Here is a 16,186-nt window from a genome sequence, read left to right on the forward strand (position 1 = left end):
CTCAAGTTTCTTTCTAAGTTTTCTAAGTTCCTTCATACTTAGACTGCTTTTCTAGACTTCATTTTGTAATTGTTACTTTGCAGATATAAGAGAAGCTTCGAAGCACAACTGTATATATATTTATGTAACATTTTCTTGCAGGGTCCTGTAACCCCCTAAACCTGGAGAAACTGCCTGCATACTTGCAGGTGTCTGAACTTGGCCAATGCCAAAAGTTTGGATATGATGCTCAAAAATAGAAACCTCTGACCTTTTTTAAAATCTGCAAGCACATAAGAAAACCATTTAAAGCTGTGTGTTGAATAGATGAAGGGATATTTAAGTAGTTATAAAACAACTCTATGCCATAGAAAATATTTTATTAGGACTTTATAGTTTATTTAAATTCTCTGAAGTTCTTTTCAATGAGGCAAATCCTATCCCGAGATTCAATTAATTCAATTCCTAGACATGAATTTGCTGAAACCAACAGATGTTCTTACTGAATAAAACCTGAATAGCAATTGAATAAAAGCTCCGGGAGGTATCCCAGTGCTTATGAAGTCCCAGATCATCCTGTCACTTCCCAGCAGCTTTTAACTCCACATAGACTGAGCTTCTCCGAAGCTGCTGTGCCATCAGCTGCTCTCCCCAATGCAGGAAAATGAGGAGGCAGATTTTTGATTGAGGAAAAACTGAAAGTCACCGCTCTGCTCCTGGAGCTTGTAGGTGTGGCAAGGCTTAGGACAAGATCCCTGCGGCATCCTGGAGCTGTGGGCAGTCCATGTGACCAGGGAATGGAGGCCACAGTGAAGGCAAATAAAAAGGCAGTAGAACTAGTGTGACTCAAGTTAGTCTGAAGAGTAATTGTGTTTCTCTGAGTGTAAGGCAAGTGTGTTTCATACAAGTGCTTGCCTTCTCAGGTGCTGCCTTTGTTAATTAAAGAAATGCTTTATAATAGAATAGCTGTCATAGATGATATAATGCTATCACTTTGATATCTTAATTAAATTACACTGCAGGCTCTAAGTCCTTCAGGACACCTTCATTTAAGATGCTCTGTGTTTGTCAGTCACCATCACAAATGGGATTTTGTTGGTTTTTTTTAATACCTACACCTACAAATGCCTGGCTTTGTAAGTTGAGTCGAGGCTAGCAGAGTGAATGTAGGCGTGGGATGATGTAACTACAAAAGATTAGACTGAAAAGGCAGATTTGTTGAGGTTCTGACTACCTTTTATACAATAGTGAATCTTATCACCCTGCAGGAGAGTTTCACATAAGTTACATAGTAATGGTTAAAATGTGGATTATGTACTGGATAGTCTGAATTTTCCATTAAAAATCATAGATGTCAAAGTGTCTAAACTCAGTGTTTGTCATACTGCTTCTTATTTACAGCAGAGGAGCCAATTTTCAGCTTACACAGTGGTCCAAGGAGCACACGTGTTGAATACCATAGGTCTGTGTAAAATGTTTACAGTTCATTTACATGAACAACATTTATACAATGGTTGAAGCTAAGTAAAAAAGCTTTCTGCTGGCTGTCATTCTGTTGAATGTCTTAGTTATTACTATTTGTTTACATGCTGGTATTGCAATGGGTGTCATGGAGTGGGGCAAGCCCACAGCTTGCTGAGGGCCATTGTCCAAACAGAGGTGAAGACACCACCTGCCTGGAGGCATTGCCCATCTTGACAGCATTTTAATTTCTCTCATTGTCAGTTTTATTATTTTGTTGATGGCCAGCTGCTCTTTTGTCACCATTACAATGACAAGCTGTCAAGCATGTGCTGGTCTTAGCAAAGCTCAGGTGTTTGCTTGTTGCTGTGCCTTGGAGAAGGGGATGCAAAACAGCCCCATCCTACACTCCTGAGTAAATCCAAGTAGGAAAACTTCAGGAAGCAGCAGAAGTATAAGAAGAAAATACATACATATATACATATATGTATTTGGTGCTGTTACTCTGGCATTTGTGATGGACAAGTCCTTCATCTGTCACTCATAACTCCCACTGAAGACTGTGGGAATCTTTGCACTGATTTAAATTGAAGCAGACTTGCTCCTAGATGCTCCAATTATGGAAACAGCAGCAAGAGCTTATGAGACAAAATATTCTCACACTGGGAGAAAAAATAATGAAAGGACACACTGTATTCGATGTGGGGCACCAAATAAAATCAGTCTCTTAAAGCTGAATAGTTGTAAAGGTTACAAAAATGACATTGCAACAAACAATGTGCCCTTCTAGTCACCTCAGACGAGGACTGATCTCCCACTGTTTCATTGTTTGGCGTTATTTTATTACTGGACTTAACTTGATGTAAAATTAATTATTCCTTAATACATCTGCATTAAAAAAGCGCCAAACACCAATTATGAATGATGACATTTAAAATAATTCACCAACTGAGTTTAATTAAGTTACAAATAGACTGTTCTGCAAATAGAACTGCTGCTCTGAGGGCAGGCTGCAGCATGCTGCCTGCATGGCATTAGCCAAACAGGCACTCGTGATGCATGTGTGCGCTAGACTTCGGAAACAAAACTTTCCTGAACTGGTGAAATACCAAGAATAATAATTACTTGTGAGAGTGACCTTGTAAGGAAATATACCATTCATAAAGGCAATACCCCAGACTGCAGTGTCCTAAGTGATTTCACGCTTTGTATTTTTAAAATAATTCTTTAAAGGGCCATTGCAATATAACACAGCTCAATGGTGAGAAGGCTGCAGGAAGGATTTATTTGAGTTTTGAATCTGTAGCATAGCAGATGAGCAAGAAGGGTTGGGGAAGGCGTATTAATTTTTGCAATGATTCAACACAAGCAAGTATCTGTAAGAACAATACATTTCCCTTCTTGCAGTACAGGTGCTTTTTCAGTTTTAGAAGAAACTTGTTTTTTAACACTCCTCCATGACGTAATACAGAAGAAGTTACATACAAAGGAGATTCTGTGTTGCATTCCTAAACTGCTCCAGAGTTTTAAGGGAGATTATCTCTAGCTTCCTGGATGATATCAAGGATGACTGAATAAAATCTCTGGAAAAATATACATTTACTCTTCAGTGCTGTGAAAATATAGATAATCTGGTCTACAGTGCTTATATTCTTATCTTTAATGAAATGCTATGGGAAATCTGTGTAAATCAGGATAAAATGGTAATAATTCTTCTGACTTCTTTAAAGCTGCAACAGACAACAAAAAAAATTAGGAAACTAAATCTTTAAAAATGCATTAGGTTCCCTGCAATCTTTGATTAAAGTTTTGTTGTAATAAATTTTTAAAATAATTTGATTAAGTCTTTGATCTCTTTAATCTTTGATTAAAGGTCTCTCTACCTTTAATCAAAATCAAATTTCTCTAAAAAGATACATTAAGACTTCAGAAGCTGAATATTTTGATATTTGTATATGTGAGCTAAATTATATTTTGGATGCTTGACCAATTGCAACTGATGCTGGCATCATTATTGTGCCCCAGGATCGCAGGATGGGTAACTGCAGCAGTGGGAAGTCTCAGGGACAGAGCAGTGCTTTTCACAGGCAGCATTTACTGACACATGCTGTTGATAATCTTCTGTCCAGAGAATGAAATATGAATTCTTTATTTACAGCTGAGAGCCTTTGCCCCCCAGAGCAGCCGCTGTGAGGTTACTGCAGCTGTACCTGAGAGCTGATTGTGTGAGCTGCATGTGCGGGATCCGTGTCTGACCGCACTGATCCTTTCTGGGGCACTGCAGCCCTGCCTCCTGCATTTCTACAGCTTGGCTTTGGGGTGTGCCATTGGACAAGAAGGAAGTTTGAAAAGAAAGTCGGGGGGAGGAAAGAGTACAACTAAATTTTGAAGCAAGTCAGTGACAACTGTGGGCAACACCAGATAAAACTGAAACAGAGAGGTGGTAATGGTATGAAACAGGCAAGGAGGGGTGTGAAGCACTGAGGTCATCAGAAAAGAAAATGCAAAAGACAAATGAAGTTTAAAAAGACAACTTTTTGTTACTGTTTTCTTCCTCTTTTGCCCCCAATTATTTCAGGTCATTCCTCTGAATATGTGTCATGGTTTAAGCCAGCTGGCCACCAAGCCCCATGGCTGCTCATTCACTCCCCCTGCAGAAGTTTGTGGGGAGAATTGGCAGGGTAAAAGCCAGAAAATTTATGGGTTGAGAAAAAAGTTTCTAGGGAAAGCAAAAGCCATGCACACAAGCAAAGCACCACAAGGAATTAATTTGCTACTTCCCATGGGCAGGCAATCCTGCCCTTTTTTTTTTTTTTAAATCTGTGCTAACACAGTCCAAATTGCTAAACTACATTTATGGATATAAAATCACACCTTCATTTTGCTGGGTATGAGTGTCCAGTCTGAAGGCAGTGGAGGAATTTTCCACACAAGAAGAAAAGCAAAAGGAAATAAAAGGTCACTGTTTTAAAATGGGTAAAGAAAATGGGATGTAAAAGGGCTAGATTACAAAAAAGTGAGAGTTACCATTAAGTAATTTTCCCTACTGCTTGATTTCCTTTCACTCCTCTAGCTTAGTAGACATCATGCTAAATGACAAAATAAATGGTAAAGACCAGGACAAGAACTTCTCATGTAGAACAGCAACTTTTTAAGTTCTATTTTTCTCCCTTTTTCCCTAATAGTCTAAGGATCCTCTTATAAAGAGTATATGCTTCTGAACAGAAATGGGCTTCTAATGGAACTGAACCATCATTTATTTTTATTGCTTGCAATGTTAAGTAATTTTAATTAACATGTCATTTTTGAAACTAAGTGTATGACAGAAGGGAAAATACGAGACACAGCAAATGCATGAAGGAAGATTTATACATTTCCACTGAAAAATAAACTGACAACACATTCCTCCAGCGTTAGGCAACTCTTGCAGGTAAGTCTCCTGCAGTGTTTGACAAATAAGTTTACTTCTTAAGGTAATTTACTTCTAAAATTTTCTAAAAATTTACTTCTAAATTTTAATTTTTTTTCAGATGAGGGAAAGATGTCACAGTTTAACATTAATTGACTTGCTGAATGGACCAGTGTGAGAGCTGCACTGACCACTGCATTAAGGTATTAAAGCACAGCATTTTTTTTGCTGGAAGCAGAGATTTAGCAGCAAGTAAAAAACTTGTTAAGTATCTGTTTGGTGTTACTGTCACATCCGTCATCAGCACATCTAGTACCCTGTACTTGAGTTTGTCTCATTATAGCAACGAAAAGGAAAAGGGTCCTCTGGACCCTTTCTGAGTGGGGCTGCTACTGGCTCCAGCAGGAAAACAATTAGGAAACAAAGCTGCTGTTGGCAACACTACCATCTTAAATGCTTGCTAAGATCTTCTATCAGGTTCTAGTGTTATTTAGATTATTTTTAAGTTTAAAGAAAAATTTATTTTTTCTGCTTTATTAGCCCACTATTAAAAAAGTGAATTATATGAATGAACAAACTTCATGTCTGCTGCAAAGTTGTCCAAACTTTATAGCTTATTCCTATTTTTTAAGTACTTTATTGCAAGACAATTAAAAAAACAAACTATTTAGAGCATGTACAATTGCTGAATTGTTTTACTTTTTGTCTTCTTTTCAGTACCTCATACTTTTATTGTTGCAAACAGCTGTATATGATCCTGTATTTGGACAAAAAAGATGAACAGCAGGAAATATCAACTGTGAGTCTGTCTGGTTAATAAACATATTTTAGGAGAGGTATGGGAGATAAATGAAAATCTAATGGTTCCTGCCTTTATCCCTTGCCAGGCTCAAGGATGTCTCCTAATTCGACTTGAACATATTTTTGAATTCCGTTAAAGCTAGTGTTCCTAAAAATACCTGTAAAATCATTTAGATACTAATTGGAACATTGTGGTTTTTTCCACAGGAAGCTTCATATTCCTGCTTCTGCCTCAAACCAGCCAATTTCTAGGATAAACATCAAGAAATTCATTGCATTTGCCTGCAAAGCCTGGGTTGCTCTGTCATCAAATGATGAGATTCAAGGTCTAGAAACTCAGATATTTGCAAATTGTGTGCCAGCTACAGCCAGGATTCAGGTGGGCTCTTCTGTAAATCACTTATCTCATCTATATAAATGTGCCAACTGGCATTTTTCTGTAAGTTTTTAAATTTGTTTTTCCTTATTTTAATTGTGAGAGGTCCATCAGTACCAAGGGCTGTGTTACTGTCTCTAGACTGAGGCACTTCCAAGTAAATGCTTGTTTTATACATCTTCTGCCTTCTAACCTGGTATTAATGCAGACGTATGGCACGGCTTCTTGATGTGGCAGGTGTAGGTATCCTCACTTCTCAGGGTCCCTGCCTGGTCTCAGTGTGTTTGCAAATGTTGAAGCTTTAAAGATGTTTTCCCCACAGAAACCACAAGGTAAATGTAACAAGTAATCAATCTTCGGAACAACAATCAGGAAATCTCCTAACGAACATCCTACACAAATGCAATAATTAATCTAAGCTATGACCTGAATGGTAATGAATATAATCAGCTTAAAATGGTGTGCATAATGTACTCATTTTTTTAGTTGTCACAGATAGTTTGCTATATGCAATACAAACATATTGGGCTGTTTTGAAGAATACTAATTTCAGGAGGGGAATGTGACACAAGTGGTACATGCAGATCATCAGGTTGTCTGTTCTTATAAGTTCAGACTAAAGCAAAACACAATGTCAGTGTCAAGGCAGAACAGGAAGGATATAATACACTCAGAAACCAAAAAACCCCCAAGCATCAAACCTAGCACAAACCACACAGCAAACCCAGTCCTTTAACCACAAAGCCCTAGACAAAGCAATCAAGGGCTGTGAGCAGTAAGTAGTGGAGAAAGAGATGGGTTTGGCACAGGTTCAAATTAGGCAGTGTGAGCTCCCCTTTATTAATTAGGAGGACATGTCATTTGAAAACTTCAGCCAGTGTAAATCAGCCTAGTGCCATCTTACTCAGTCCAGCTGAAGACAATAATGCAGTTTTTTTTGAGACAATACATAGAAAGTAACACTTCAAGATTTTACAAAATGAATTCTTCCCTTGGCATCAGTGTTGGGCATTAGAAGCAGGGGAGCAGGTTTCAGTCCCCAGGGTGCAGGCTGGAGGCCTTTGTGCACAGTAATGTTTCCAGGGCAGCACTGCCAAAGTGTTTTTAAATAAAAGCAAAAGCATTTCCCTAAGGATTAAAATAATGTGTCTTCTAACAGACACACCTCTAACAATCTTTTCTTTCAGACAGATTTTCTTTTTTTAAATTCATCTACTAATATTAACCTAGGAAATGCTTGAATAAATGCCACCAAAAAAAATTAACTCATCCTTGGACAAATACAGGTAATCCTGACTTTCACTATCAGACATGTAAAGATGATTTTTTTATTTATTTACTGTTTATTTATTTACTTTGCCTGTCATTTCAAAATTATGCAGAGAAAAAAAAAAGTAATTCCTTGTACTTTTTCTGGTGGTAGCTCATACTAGTTGAGATTGGGTGGATATTCCCTAGGGACTGCTGAGAAATGCTCATCATGGCATTTTTCTCAAATAACACTGAAATTGTCTTGTGAGTCATTAGATCCATCACCTAAATTTAACTAGGCATTAAACATATTATACCATATCCATGAAAAGGTAGGGCTGGCCAAAGGATGGAAAAGTCTGACAGGTAATTGTTTGAGCAGTTATATGTCAAGAAGAAAATTAATTGTTAATAACTACCTTGCTTACTCACAAAGAAAGAGCATTGGAAAAGAGGGGAAATAAATCAGAAAATCAGAAAACAGTGGAATACAAGAACAGGAACATACTAATGATAGTTCAAGAAACATCCCACCACAACTAATAAAATGCAAAATATATTTTATTGAATATTTTTTCTTTTCAATAATTATTTTCTGCTCTTCTCTGTGGTGTCACCACAGATAGTTCTTGTTTTCATTTCCTCTGCCATGGTTAAACATACATCTATGTTGTCCTTCTCCATATAGTGTGAAAGTAAAAGAATTATTTTCCTAATTTCTCAGCCATTGAAAGAATGCCTGTTGCCATTTCCACCGTGCCCTACACTTTCTTTTCCTTCACCACAGAAGGAATCAGCAGCTCCACAGTCAATTTTTTTGTCTTCCTTTCCACAGAAGCTGTGACTTGTGGAAATAAAGCCTCCTCCTTCCCTTTTCCTCCCTCTCTCACAAGGCTTGGCAGTTTCCTCTGGCTTTCTCTGTGGCCACTTTGATCGGTGAGCATCAGCAGCATCAGCAGCAGCATCAGCAGCAGCAGCAGCAGCAGCAGCAGCAGCAGCAGCAGCAGCAGCAGCAGCAGCAGCGAGGGCTCGCTCCTGTGCCCGCTGCGCACACGCTGAGCCGCAGTGTCCGCAGTGCCGCGGGACCTGCTCCGCCGCGCTCCCAGGCACAAGGAGCCAGATGGGCCCTCAGATGGTGACAGGGACAGCGAGGCACAGGATGTGCCACAGCATCCCCTCCGCACAGTGAATGGGAACAGACTGTCAAAGGGGGGTCAGACAGTTTCCAGTCCTGATGGGAGGAGGGCAGAACTTGTAGCTCGTGAAAGACTCGGATTTCAAAGTCTGGGCTCTGAGCTGAACATCGAACCGAAAATTTGAAAATTTCACTTGGAAGAAAATTTCCACCAGTTTCTGTAGCTAGCAAATGCACCCCTTTAAAAATGTTGACACAAAACCCTTTGAATTGTTTCAGGTTTTTGGAAGAATAAAGAAAAAAGTGGGATACAGAGAAGTAAGAAATGGCAGGTCTAGACAGACCGTGACTTTTATTTGTGAGATTTTCATAGTTGTGACAAAATCAACCTGACTCTTTATTTCAACAGCTAACATAATCTATTAAAAACCAAATAAACCAAGCCAGATCTACAGACTATCTCTCACCAGTCCTGTTGCTCTGTTATACATGTGGAGATGAAATATGTTAAGGGTATCCCTGCTGAAATGTAAAATGCAAGTGCTGAGGAGCTAACCAAGCTGTATGAAAACATACCAGCTGGGCTGGGACAGCAAAAGAGGAAGGTCAGGAACTCTGAAAAGAAAGAGGATCAATACCAAAGTCTTGAGAGGAATGCATTCAAGTCCTACAGAGAAAAAGAAAACTACCTTAGGTGAATTATCAGAAGCAGCTGCCTGTTCAAAAAATAATGGTGCTTGCTCTTTTGCTCAAGTTTCTTTTTCTTTTTTTTTTTTTCTTTTCTTCTCATCTCCTTTTCTTCTCTGTTTTTCCTTGATTCATAACTGAAAAAAATGGTGCTATAGGTATATGCTATTTCAAAAATGTTGAAATCTGGCAAGTGCAAAAAAGGCTAGAAAAATAAAAGATTGAAAATGTTAAAGTATATTCAGCAGCCAAGAAGCTGACCCAAAACCACAGGTAACATGTTCATGCAGATGTCAACCTAAAGTTCAAATGGATCAGCATTTCAAGCAAATTTTCTGCAGAAAAGAGAAAGCTAAGAAAGAAGATAATAAAACTGGAAGTAATCTTTCAAGCTTACTTTGGCCATGCAGTCCTCTCTGCAGTTCTGCTTAATGAAAGAGATATTCAAATAGTCTAGATTTTTTTCTTTCTGCAAATTTCTCAACTAGAAATGGTTTATTAATTAATGGAAATTAGTGAGAATCCCCACTAACTAGTAATCTCCAGCCCTGAAGAATGCGTTGCTTTCCCTAGACACGGCATCAAGGGAGAGCTTCAGCACTAATCCTGGGCAAGGTGCAGGAGGAAGGAGAGGAAGCACTCCATCTCACATGCTCTCACATCTCTCCCTCTTTCCTGAGGCTCAGATTTTGTCTAAATGCTTTGATAGCCCTTGCTATGGTGGGACTTGAAAAATACTAATGTTGATAGAGAAAATGAGAGCAAACTTGTATTAATTCTGCTAAAGCTACTGATGTTAGTCTGGATTTAACTCATGCAAATCAGAGCACAGCATGGGCCTAACCAGCTGAAGAATAGGAGTTACTGTATAAAAAGCAACATTGGATAAACCTAAGATCTATAAAATCTCTCAGTTCTAATGGGTCTTTGTATTTTTATCTTAGTTACAGCTATGATGTGCAATGAGATATGATGCATGCTAAAGACCTTGGCTATCAATTAGTAATAGACAGGAATGAAAGATGAATATCTAATGTTTGACTGATACAGTCTCCAGTGAGAGTGGCTGGGTATTTTAAATGCATGCCTGCATTTCTGGGGAAGATACAGTGAGCGGCTTGATGCCCACAGCAGTTGGCACCAAACAGTCGGCAGCTTCTTCATCTGCCTCTCAGGAGAGTGCCTGCTTTACACCAGGGTTTGGTTTCATGTTTAAACCTGCCATGGAGAATGACACTGATGATCAGCAAAGAGACAGTCAGCAAAGGCACCCATGTCAGGCACAGTAAGAGAGAAATGTTGTCTGTGCAGTTCAAGAGACTGCTCAGAAATAGGTTAAACCTCCTGTGGCACGGTCACCATGGATTCCATGGGGCTTGGGGGGCTGTGTGCTCACTTCCACAGGCAGGAGCCCATCCCCACAACCTGCCCCCAGCCCCAGAACAGGAGCACAGTGAGCAGGGCTGTTCTCCATCCCCACTTTTTTAAGCTCTTTTGTTCAGACACAAAGTTATATCTAAAGGGGATTAATGCTCTGAATGTGTGAATGCCCATGTGTATCACAGACCTGTTAATCTAAACCCTCAGGTATTTAGGCATGCTTTAAAATTAATAGCCCACATAATGTTTAAACACCTGAAATGGAGACCAATGAAGTTTTTCTACAAGAGAATATGTTTCTAAGATACGCTTCATTACAAAAAGTCAAAAGCGAGCAAGCTTGTGTACCTTATAAGGGTAGCAGCAGCTAACACATACTGCACAAATAGAGCTATTATTTACTATCCAACTAAAGCTTTATCAGTGCCAGCGGTGAGCCAGACTGAATCTTATCAGCAAAACTGCTTTGACATCAAGCTGCTTTTCTCACAGAGTTTTCCTGGACTCTCCAGGCCCTGCAGTAAGAACTGGAGAAACATGCAGGACAGTGTATGAGCAAACAAGGCTACAGAAGCAGCCTGTACTAATCATTGGAGCTGTTGGCACACTCTTAACCTCTTGCCAACAGCTGTGAAATTATTCTTTTTTCAGATCTGAAAAAAAAAAAAAAAAATCACAGTTTTATTTCTTCCTCAAAAGGTTCCAGAAACAGTGGTGACCTTTAGGGGAATGCTACAGAAAATGGGAGAGATAATGGGTCCTTTGAAACAATGAATCAATGGAGGAAACGTATTTTCTTACATAATCCATCACCCTGATAAAATTTGCACTTGCTCTGTTAGGAAATAAGCTGGCTATAAACTGTTCTGTGCCGGGAGAGCGTTATGGTGCATGCTGCAGTCTGTAACGAGGACACACAACTGGGGATATTTTGAGCTGAGTGATTTACATAAGCAAAGAGCCTGATCCTGTGCGTGCAGGACTCTGGAGCAATGGAGAAAGCATGGAAGCAAAAGAAGGAATCATCTAATTTCCATGCATTCCCATGACTATGGTATCCAAAAGAAGTGAATGGAAGATGATCTGGCTGTGGGTGCCATGGCTGACACGGTGGGCTGGCCGGGGCACTGCACTCAGCTTTTCTGCTTGCTGGTCAAATAAAAGACTCTGATGCTTGTGAAGATGAAAACTTTCACTTGTTCTTCTCTGACAGTCTCACACCTTTTGTGAGATGTTTTGGGAACTGTGTGTCAGAGTTGAGGATTTTTAAGCAGTCTGTGGAATTTGGTGGTGGTCAGCAGAAACAGTGAAGGTAACCAGAGCAGGATTAATGCAGCTTGTCTTGGACTGCAGGTATGAATCATACAATTGCACTGACACCTTAAGAGTTAAGCATGTGAAATACCTAAATATTACACATACAGAGCATCAACCAATCTCAAGATAAAAAGATGCATCTTCTAAGAATTACTAGAGCCCATAACAATATAAAGTTTTCCATACAGTCTTATAGCTGTCATCTTCCAGCCAGAGTCCTTTGGGAATCAGGAATACTTCATGCTTTGAAAATATTTATGAATCCACTATGAAAACACACACAGAACTATGTCTAGAAAAAATCTCCAAACTACTGTTCTTTTTAAATGCTCACAAAATTAATAATTCAGGGTAATAAAAACTCAAAATCATTGCCTTTTTAACCTTACGGTGACATTATTAAACAAAGAAGCAAAACAACTCTCAGATTCATCTTTGCTTGATCATCTAAGTGAGTTTTAGCCAATTACTATGAAAGATGAAACCCCCAAATTACTATCAGTGTAAAATGAAAAGGATTTTTTTCTTCTGCTTTTTCATCCCTTCATCATCTCTCCATTGGGCAGCACTGTGGATTTAGTTCATTTCACTGTGGCTGGTGCTGGTTTGCCGCAGGTTAGGTCAGCCTGCTTCTCTTGTGCAGGGTGTCCGAAACAAACACAAGAGAAATGAACACAGAGGAAAAAAATGCTCTACAGTAAGAGCCATGGAAATTACTGGGAGTGTTAGGCACAGCTGAAATAATTTCTGCCTTTTAAAAAAGATAATGTTTCAATTTGGTACTGTCACTTCAAAACAAAAAAAATGAACTAAAATTTCCTTGAAAAAAATAGTAATTTCTTAAAAGACTGATCTTAAAGTTTGTTTGGATGTTCTCTTTTCAGAACAGGAATAATTCATAGCAGGGAGACATGTTGAAAGGTGTGTAGTTTGTTAGCAGTAAATAGTAGTAAATACAATCCTGCTCTCTCTATCCTGCCATTTATATAGTGAAGCTGGCTGGGCTGCCAGCTCTTCTGTCCACGAATACATTAGTAATTCATCAAAAGAGCAAATGTCATTATACATGGCAAGCCCAGGGAATTATTTTGCATTTGATTACCAGCTCTGATAGCATTATTATTGATTTAAATATTCTCCTGCATAACATGCACTAGACACAAAAGATCATTATATTTTTGAACTTCCATTCACAGTCATCCTGAATTGCCCAAATACTGATGGCTTTAATACAAATGAATACACAAACCCCTTAGGTCAGACTTCTAGCCTGATCACTGATGAAGTTCAACAGAAGCTGCCAGACTAAAGCACAATTTCTGAAACATCTAAGAACGCAACCCTAAATTAGCTGTGTGAGTATATTGCATACCCACAAAGCCAAGCATGAGTCCTTTCGTGCAAAAATCTGGTTTAGGCAGAAGTAGTGAGAAAATGAAGAAGGAAACATTTCCTTGTGTCACCTGTCTCAAGTAAATAATGGCACAGTGAGGTCATGTGTAATCACAGCTCAGCCTCCCCGAGGGACCGAGCCTGGGCCTCCCTGTGAGTACAAGGCTCTACCACCTCCCTTAGAAGCACCCATTTTAGAAGAATGAGAAAAGACAAACATGATAGAGAAGAAATTTGGTAATTTTCTCTTTAAGTGCAAAGGTGTTTTACTGTACTCCTTGAAAATGAAACTTCAGGATGTATTTAAAGCACTAAACGATCTGGCTACAGTGCTGTACAATGGGAAGTTGTGCACATGTTGGTACTCCTGGGTCATAAGAAAGGTGTTCCTTTGAATGTTTCTGCCAGACAGCACATGTCAGACCCCACCTGATGGGACCTGTGATGAAGGGTGCCTATGGTATGGCCAAGGCATCTTCAACTGTTGCAGACAGGTAGAAGATTTTATAAAAGAAAGGCCTTGTAGGATCGGGCCTTGCTCTGCTAAGCTGCCAGCTAGCCTGTCACCTCATCTAAGTGCAGCTAGCTAGGTTCCCATGAGAAACAATCTTGGGAATGAGAAGTCCGTTAGCAAAGCAAGCTATTCTTGGAGAGAAAAACAAGTTTGCACCTGCATGAACAACAAATCTGTCCCATGAGAACCAGTGGAGAAAATATGCAAATGTATTTAGAGAGAAGGTTTGATAGACATGCAATATGCCATTTACTAACCAATGAACTAGGTGTCAGGGTATTGTCAGCCAATTAGATCTAACACAGTGCCTTCTGATAAGCCTATAAAATAGGATTATATAAAAATTAAAATATAATAAATTATAAAACACATATATATACATATATATATATGTGTACAAATTACATAAAGATTCAGCTTTCCCGCACAAAGAAACTGAGTCCTGTCTGCTTATTATTGCAACATTCAATGACTTCCCAAGCTGCATTAGAAAGCTTACAGTGCTCCTTACTCATGGATAGCCTTTGGTCCTCTTGAACAAAAAACATTAAGTCATTGCCTGAATGTGATGATCTGCCTTGGCAGGAGACCGGGGCACAAAACAATTTTGACACTGGTTTGCAAGATGTCCAGAAGAAGGATGGAGAGTTGTTTCTGCAGGTAGTGAGACACTATGTTTTGCCACAGGTGGAATAGGCAGGACTATTGCTTGCAGCAGTTTAAGGCTGTGTATGGATTTAAATCAACACAGCTGCTGAAGGAAGCAGGAAAAGGAAACAAAAAGACCGTATGACTCCCTGTCACATGAGGACTGAGAGGATGAGTTGGCTTGTTCCCACAAGGCCAAAATAAAACAAGTAAGGATGAGATCTTGGTATGAGAAAGCACAAGTTTACTATTACTTGGTTACTCTGCTTGAAACTAGTACTGGATACAGAGGAGAGCTGGTACTGAAAGAACTTGATCCCTCTCTCTGTAAATGCCAAACCAAAAAGCAAGCAAGCAAACAAACAAAAAACAGAGAAAGAGCTTTGTTTAGATAAATGCACCCATCCAAAACCAAGAGACATGAAGTGCTGCTGGGCTCAGACACAATGACACTTCCAGCTCATGAAAGGCTTTGACATCTGCTCCCCAGTGACTCTGGCTGGAGGGATGAATTCATGGCCCCTCCCTAGAGGTCACAGACCCACAGCAGTTGGCAGATGAGACTGGCTGCTCACGTCAGTGCAGAATTCATCAGCTCTGCTGACTGCCCTGCTGGCTGTGGTTTAGAGCTAAACCAGGAGACGTCAGGGCTGAAGCAATGGGGGAGCCCTCTGTGGCCTCTGCTGAGGGGAAATGGGCAATAACCCCAGCAAGCAGAGGAGGACATTGCAGCTAAGGACAATCTTCAGCCATGTGGTGCACTTGAATGAGGATTAAAAGACACTTGAAACATCAGATTCTGTGAAACTACAAAACCTCCAGAGATGGTGGCCCATAGAGAGGACAACAGTGACAAATAAGATTACCACCTCTCTTACAGAATCTTCACTAGATTAGCATCTGCTTTATTGAAACGTGTGTCTAACTTCAGCCTCCATTCCTGGAAGTGATGGAGTCACTATGTTTGAACAAAATTTTCTATTCCGACTCCTTTGTCTCAGTCTCCTTTAGAAACACAATCTTCGGGTTATTTTTCTTAAGTTAGTAATGTCTTTTGTTATCTCTTTCACTAGTAAAGTTATTGTTGCATCTTCCTTTGTTAAAACAGTCAGAGTAACTAAATATGATGTTTTAAATTTTATTCTTATCATAAATTTATCTCTCTCTTAGCTTTCAATATCCTAGAACCACAAAATCTGCAGTACTACCTAGTTCAGCTTTTATATTATCTGATCTCCAACAACTGGTAATGACATACAGAACTGCCTACATGCTATATAAAAATTCAGTGATCCCATACCTAGGAAAACACATGTATGTGGGCTAGGGAAAGAGTGGGATGAGGACAGGTACAAACAGCATGATTTAGTTAGATTGACTGAATGTTAAGCTTCAATGTGTTATTCCAAGATACCTATTTATAAGTTTGGATTTTTGACCATACAACTTTTTTATAAAATTAATACCTTTTTAGAAAATTGAAGTATCCTCTACTGAGAAAGCATCAGAACACACTCCAGATATTCAAGGATGACAGTGGATTTTCTGTGCTTGATTTATTTATTGAAATTTTATCCACCTACATCTTTCTCAGGTGCTACCATTCTGCCTCCAGTTTCACATTTTAAAAGGAGTATAAAAAGAGGCATTCTTCAAATCCTATGTAATCTCCACACTAGACTGTTACTTCTAAAAATGTAAATCTAAAAATGCAGTGCATTAATATGTTTTCATTATATGAAAACACACTACTCATGGACTGCTCCATTCCCAATTAATTAAAGTGTGAGTATTGTAACGTGTTTATTTTTTTCAATTCCATTTTTTCATTTTTTA

At 39.1% G+C, this 16,186-nt stretch overlaps 1 protein-coding gene across 7 annotated transcripts in view; it reads right to left on the reverse strand.

The window, feature by feature from the left end:
- The window catches only part of NTNG1 (netrin G1), a 153,682-nt gene that overhangs the window by 103,197 nt on the left and 34,299 nt on the right, over nt 1-16,186 (reverse strand). The window lies entirely within an intron of this gene.

The sequence above is a fragment of the Pseudopodoces humilis genome, chromosome 10 (genome assembly GCF_049639895.1).
Source record: "Pseudopodoces humilis isolate 2021_Gansu_Grassland_sample_001 chromosome 10, ASM4963989v1, whole genome shotgun sequence".
Classification (NCBI taxonomy): domain Eukaryota; kingdom Metazoa; phylum Chordata; class Aves; order Passeriformes; family Paridae; genus Pseudopodoces; species Pseudopodoces humilis.